Source organism: Haemaphysalis longicornis, unplaced genomic scaffold, assembly GCF_048455015.1.
Source record: "Haemaphysalis longicornis isolate Haplotype H1 unplaced genomic scaffold, Haemaphysalis longicornis Haplotype H1 scaffold_43, whole genome shotgun sequence".
NCBI lineage: Eukaryota > Metazoa > Arthropoda > Arachnida > Ixodida > Ixodidae > Haemaphysalis > Haemaphysalis longicornis.
Genome location: NW_027526371.1, coordinates 2,570,459 through 2,577,625, shown reverse-complemented (window position 1 = coordinate 2,577,625; position 7,167 = coordinate 2,570,459). Strand labels below are relative to the sequence as shown.

The following is a 7,167-nucleotide window of genomic DNA, read 5'->3' as shown; positions in this document are numbered from 1 at the left end:
CTTCACATGGCGTGTGATATTTTGCTCAGGTATTACTGGTAGGGTAAGCGAAACGTCGAGCAGGTTTGCTTGCGCGACTCAAAGAGTGTTGCGGGGTCCCTTTAAGCTTTTTATATATTGTAGGAAGGCGTGAACATTATTTGTCCGTATAATTTGAGAGCTTGCGGGTGAGTGAGTATATTGGCGTCGCTGCCATTCAAATTCAGGAATGAACCGTAAGGTTCGGGCGGCTGTTGTTACTGGGCGATCACTCTGAGTGGCTATGTAAGAATTGTGGCTAGATATTTTAAGCCGCAGCCAAATGGGAAATGTGGAATAGATATCCAGGAAGACTCTAACTCTCCTTTCCCTCTTTCGCCCAGTTTTGGCAAAATAAAGTTGTCACTATCATCATCGTCATCACCAGCCGTGAGTTTCTCACAGCAATTCCAATCGACATTGGTAAACCCCATTGAAAGGTTGTGTATTATATTAGAATCGCGGGTCATCACGCTCTTGTAGCAGCCAAATGACAATTAGAAAGTTATAGCATGGCGGAGAACTGGTCCCGGTGTGGAGCCCGGTGCACGGTCGGTGCACCTGTGCATGCGTCCAGCCGGTCTCTCCCCCTCTGCGATCGCACAGTGGCGCTGGTCGGCTACCGGGTACCGTTCCGGCCCCGGTTCTCCGCTGTGCTATAACTCTGTATTGTTGAATCGCCCGTGGGCTCATTACCACTCGTGTCATTGTGAATGGCCAAAACACATCAGTGGGATTGTTCTTAGGCATACATTCGGCCTTAACGTTAGGTGACCCTAATGTTGAGTCTAACGACGTTGCTGGCAACATCAAACTCACAGGCTACACGTTCGAGTTGACGACGTTAAACCTCAAAATGTAACGATATGGCTAACGTTGCTGAATCGGCCGCGACTTCGGGCGGCTGGTTTCATCGTCACTGTATTATTCCCAGGAGTGGGTATCCCCTGTGCCCTTGACAGTCTGTCAGAGACCTGAGGTTTCGGGCTACACGCCGCCGACGGGAATTTTCACGACAGTCTCTGGCTAGGCTTTTTTGGCAACGCGTATCTAGAGACGCCGCTTTGTTCACAAAATGCGTCAAGTGGTTAAACAATGCACACCAAGGACAACACAATTAGTACAGACGTCCCTAGTACGGATATCATGAAAATATGCAGATGCCGTTCGGACCCCATTACAAAATCATGCGTACACTGCCTTCAGCGATTTGAAAACAACACTCTGGGGCTCATTTCTTTACGTATGCGGTGGGCGCGTTTTGATGAAAACACCTCAACGTCCACGGATTCATATTTCCAACATAACAAGCCCGTTTCAGGCTCCACCGCTGAAATTGTTTTTTTAACTTTGTAAAACACCATTGAGGCATTTATGCCTGGTCCTTACGCGCCCGAGTCTTTTTTTACGCTTAACCTGGCGACGACATGAAATGCTATAGGATACGCATTGTTTGAAATGAAGATATTAACCTTTATGTTGCTTTTTGAACATCGCGCTTGTGTATGTCACCACGGGCACCGGGCGAGGCTAATGCAAACGTGCTTTTTTTAGGTGCGGAGCAACTTAGGACCGCACAATATCTGTCCGCGTCCGTGCGCATAGCATTAACAATCGCAAAAAATCACACAGGCACCGCAGGATTGGAGCCTGTGCATGGTAGACCAGACAGAGTTAGTGTCAGTCTCTTACCCATTCGGCTACGACCGTGAGTTAGCACCCGAGAGTCAAGCAGCTTACTCCCTTGCCTGTAACAGTGCGGAGTACCTTAGGACCTCCCAATGTCCGTCTGCGTCCATCCGTGCGCCCACCACCATCAAGCGAAAATCAAGGCAGTTTCATCTAGGGAATAATCAAAATGCAACTCACGGCTCAAACCGAATGCCGGTCGAGGCGCAAATTGGATGTCCCTGGGGGCGTAAATTGGATGTCATTTCGAGTCCCCGTACTCCGCACCCTGGCCATAATCCACGGAGTTAAGATGCTGCCTTTTTTTTCAGTCTGCTTTCATTACAACCTCACTAGCTGATATTTTCGTTTTGTTTTGTTTTGTTGTGTCCGTGACGCGCCAGTTAAAGGGGCCCTGAAATACCGTCTGCCGATGCATGGATGTACATGTAACCAAATAAAGCAATGTATTATCAATCTCCTCCCGCAAGAATTTTGTTAAAGCGACGAGTATTAGCTGAGAAATCGTAAATCAAAAACCGTGCATTATCGTAGCGCCGCGTTTCCTCCTCCTTTCAACATTCTTCGCTGTTGACGGCGCGCGAGCACCCCCTCCCGTGATGCTGCGCTCCTCAGCGGTGACGTACTTCCGCTATTACGCTCCTACGACTGCCGTCTGCTACGGGCAAGCTTTGTTGACACCATAAATCCCGCACTCCGCTCAAGGCTGGAAAAGCGAACGAAAAATCTGGCCGCATGTGTGCGGCGGCCTGGCCTTGCCATTTCGCGGTGTACGTTGCTGCAGTCACGGTGCAGTCGCTATCGGCGGCACGTGACTTTTTATTGGCGGCGAACTCGCAACCGCACGAGGAGGATCGTGGGCTCGCTCCCTTCGATGCACCGACACTCTTTATCCAAAAAGCGCCGTATCAGATGTGGCCCCGCTGGTGCCGGGTCTTATTTTGCGGCGGTGGTAATTCCTGCCGGCGGCATGTGAAAAAGACATTTTAAACCGATACAGAACCCGTGTACAAAACGCTTCAATCATGTGACCAGGTCAGCTTTGGGCGACGTGTGGTGGAGAGCGGTAACGTTGGCAAAACGTGCTCAGCCGCGGCTCTGAGCTTTCTAGCGCTGGAGCGAGCGCCATTTCTTTGACAATCTCAAACATCGGTTGCCTTGGCAACAAGGCACAAACCGCTCTAGAAGTCAGTTAGGGTTGCGTGATCCCGGTTCAGCTTGGGGCCCCACCTCGCGACATGTGGGCACTGCAGGCGTACCACTCACTCCCATTGGGAAGTGCGATATGCCTTTGACATTACAGGAGGCGATGGTGTGTGTGTTGTGGACGCCTTTGTCTCGCGATGCAATGTGACGTTGTGCTTCTGCGGGCGGATAGTGCTTCCCATGTTCTGGATTATCTTTCTCGAGTGACGTACGACTCAGCCTCGCATGGGGTATGTGCAGTGTGCGTGACTAAAAGCCATCTCGGCTTGTGCGCCAGATGTGCTGTTCGTACCCGCGCGGCACTCACCGCGCGCGAGGTGAGTGCCGAATTTACGACGGGCAGGAGGAGGCAACCCATCATCTGTCAATCGCGGTTCAGACTTGCAAAGCATGTTGTGCCGTTGTGTTCGTTCGAAACGCATCTCTGGATTGTTTGAATTTGAATAAAATGTATGCGTCAAACCCGGGCATTCGGCTCAGGGCGTTCTCTGCGATTGCACGAAAGAAGTGCCACGGGGCTTCAGCGCTTTCTTTATTGAACGTACTCAGGTAAGAGAATATCCATGTCGTGTTATGGCCGTGTTGCATTCAATACAAACGGTTAAGCGTTTGTTTACACTTGTTTCGTTTGTTGTAAAATGTCCGAGCACTCCGGCACTCCGCTGGCAGATCAGCCGGCGAGCCGACGCTGAGCAGACGACTCATCTCTTTGCCGGAAGTGCGTGAAAAAGCCGCCCAATAGCAGGATGTCTAGCTCATGACGAACATCTGGGAATCGATGACGTAGACATGCGAACATGGCGGCGTCCAAAAACACGAAGGGAAGGGTGATAAAAAAAGAGACAAACTTTGCAACAAAAGTGTGAGCTTTCCGCTGCGCGTAAAAGAGTAATACTTGGCACAGATGACGTTGACGACCCAATCTAACGATTGCGCTAGTTCATTTAGTGTGCTCAAAACGCCTTTCAGGGCCCCTTTAACGGCGGCCCGGCGTCGCTGTATGTATGAAACGGATCATTCCTTTTTGGCAGATCAACAGAATAGCGGAAGTGTGTAGTAATTAATAAAGAGACAAATAAACAAATACAGGAACTCAATCTGTGATGACGTTCGTTAATGAGGTGAATATATTTGTGCTTGCGACGCATCGGGGGTGTAGCTCAGTGGTAGAGCGCTCGCTTTGCATGCGAGAAGTCCCGGGTTCGAACCCCGGCTCCTCCACTATTTTTTAAATACAGGAGTCTATTTTTCACCAAGAAGACATTCTCTCCTCAGCTGTCCAAAAGGATGTCCTTTCTTGAAATGTTTACATCTTCGGTTAGAGGCGAACAGTGTGAAACAACCGTCCCATGATTGTGACGTGCTCGCTATTGTTACCCGGAGGTAAGTTTACTGATAAACTTTTCAAAAAATAATTTCAGGCCAACGACAAGAACGACCAACTCAGGCCCTCCAGCTGATCCTGGCGGCATTTGAAAGGCAGAAGCCGGTCGAAAGTTGAGAGGGCTTGACCCCCCCATCCAGGGGCGGCTGAAGGACCTCGGGGGGAGTAGGGAGGCGGCTACCGAGTAAAGGGTCTTTGACAGGATGACGTAAGCCACGTCATGGTGCTCCATTAGGGACACCACAGCAGGTGATTTCAATAAAGTCTACTCTCTCTCTCTCTCTCTCTCTCTCTCTCTCTCTCTCTCTCTCTCTCTCTCTCTCTCTCTCTCTCTAGAGTTCGGCCTCACCCCGACTCAAGGCCGCCTGTGTGAAGAAGTAGAGATGCAGTTTCATGCGCCGCACGTGATGCTCGCACTATTATTGTTATTCTTGGTACGGCACACCGGCCGCTCGTTTCACCCCACAACCCCGCATTGAGAACGTTACGCCCCTCCCTTCAAGGATCTCGACTCTTGTGCTTACACGCTGAGGATATTTAATGTGCGCGCTGCGTATACGGACTGTTGTGCGCTCCAATTTCTTTCCAATGCATAGGCAAAATAATTGCGGAGGACACAGAAGTCTGCTCATGTATGAGGAGGCGAAAGCATCACTGTTTCGCGCGTAGCTTGCGAGACTCATGCGCGATTTGACTGCACACAATCAGCTAAAGCAGCAGCGCCTCCGCGGTCTACGTCGAAGGAGCTTACATGCTGAAGCAGTCGATGCCGAGGCAGAAGTGCGAGCTGTGCGCACTGAAATCCCGTGTCCTCCAATCAGCAAAGCATAGCGTTAGGCCTAAGGCCAGGCCAGTGCATACTGGCGTATTCGCTAACACAGATAGGTGCAGACGATTAGGTGGATAAGCCTAAATGTGGATCAATTATGCGCCACTGGGGGTATTCTGGCTTCATGAACCTTAATAAGTTCAATACGCGCCCCTCCCCTTCCCCTGAGCAGTGGGAGTCCGAGCTGACCAGCTCCGCACCGGAACACCAGGTCGCCCTGGTGCGGCGCGCACTGGAGGCAGCCCGGACAAGAGGCCTCCTGGACTTAGGAGGCTAACCACGCCCTCCTACCCCATCCCCTTGGCTCATTAAACGTTTTGCCACCACCACGTGCTATAAACACCCTGTGGAGAAAAAAGGATGAAATGGGTGATGAAGAGTACGAGGAGGAGGAGAGACGTCAATTTATTCAGCATAAGAGTGGGTGGTCTTAGTCCACAAAGCCGCAAGCCATATTAGCAGCCTTCTGGAGCTATGAGGCGTTCCTGGTTCTCCCACCTTGAGCTGGCCAGCTTTCGCTCTTATTGCCCGATTAATTGGAAGGGAGGGTATTTGGTGCGTAGGGGCATTCCCCGACAAAAGAAAAGGTCTTAACTTTTGACACTGTTTTTTTTTCTCCTTGCAAACCTCCCGCAAAAAAAAAAAAAGGAGAGCCTCCATGGATCTGTTACTGTGCAGAATCGGTGCTAGCTTTCACACATGGATCAGTACAAAACACTTGAATGATTGCGAAAATAGCTTGTCGTATTATAATGATCACATAACAGCAAAAAACTGGATTTAATCAGTACCTATCTACCTTTATAAAGTAAATTGATTTTTTGCGAACAGCTCGGGGGTGTAGCTCAGTGGTAGAGCGCTCGCTTTGCATGCGAGAAGTCCCGGGTTCGAACCCCGGCTCCTCCAGTTTTCTTTTTACTCTATCTATACCTGCCCCTTTTCCAAACCGCTCAAATTAAATATTATTTTGACAACGTTCACAACCATGGCTCGTCGCTGCCTATGCTTAAAGCCTCGTTGCCAGATTTATTAAAAACAAAGATTGACTCAGTAACAGCAAGGACGATGAAGGGACTGACCCAGAACCCGTCCAGTTCGTTCACCTTCCTTGTCGTTACTGAACTAATCCTTGTTTTCATATTGATAGACCTACTCGCCCAACAAACATATCTTATTGAAGTACCTCATTCTCACATCTTTAATTGACTGTCGAATGGTGCCACATCATCTCGGAAGAAAATTGTCGGGGCTCAGTTTTCGCTTCGATTCCTGACGGCACGTTACCTTTCTGGTCGGTCAACTGGATTTGTCGGCGGCTTTCATAGTCGAGCCTGTCGCATATATACCCGCGTGTCACCATGAGCGTAGTATGACCAGGCGGCCTTGCAATTCAAGATCGGCCGATGACACACGATTTAACGTCTTTGAAACCCATAGATGGGGTCTCATTTTCTTCCAGTAGGAATAATGCTCCGCCTGTTTCTGCCGGCTGGGGAGTGGGTCTCCTGCGTGGGCCCTTCCTCCGCTCTTTTTTCCCACGAGCACTTCTCATGAAACACGGCTATTCCTATTTTATCTCTACAGCGATAACGCAGACCACGCAAAGAAAGCAACCCGAAAGTGTCTCCCAATCGACGTTACTGGATACTTTTCAGGCTCTACTACTTCCCGACACAGACAGCTAGCTGTTCATGCAACCGGCGCCTGGTAGAGCATAACTCAACCCGATCGCGCTTGGCCTGCCTCAAAATCCAACTCCCAAAACAACCGGGTTATTTCCCCGTCTTCAAATCCCTCCTCTCAAATGCCCCTGTTGCAATTTCCCCCGCCCATGCCCCTCGACCGCCGTTCTCTCATCAGGGAAAGCGAGGGCAGAGTAGGCTTTTGTTGCTCCTAAAAGGAACTAAACGGCAGTGCCAGGCCGGTGCGGAAGCATACAATGCGTGCTGTCCTGGTATATCCCGGGGGGGGGGGGGGGGGGGGGGGGGGGGGGATAAAATTGCTTTCACTGATGAGGTTGCCTGCTTCTCACCCGACTCAA

General features: G+C 50.3%; 2 non-coding genes across 2 annotated transcripts; both read left to right on the top strand.

The window, feature by feature from the left end:
* Nucleotides 1–4,062: 4,062 nt before the first annotated feature.
* Nucleotides 4,063–4,134, top strand: Trnaa-ugc (transfer RNA alanine (anticodon UGC)). Its single transcript has one exon. It is a non-coding gene; the product is annotated as a tRNA-Ala (tRNA).
* Nucleotides 4,135–5,960: 1,826 nt separating this feature from the next.
* Trnaa-ugc (transfer RNA alanine (anticodon UGC)) lies at nucleotides 5,961–6,032 on the top strand. Its single transcript has one exon. It is a non-coding gene; the product is annotated as a tRNA-Ala (tRNA).
* Nucleotides 6,033–7,167: the final 1,135 nt, after the last annotated feature.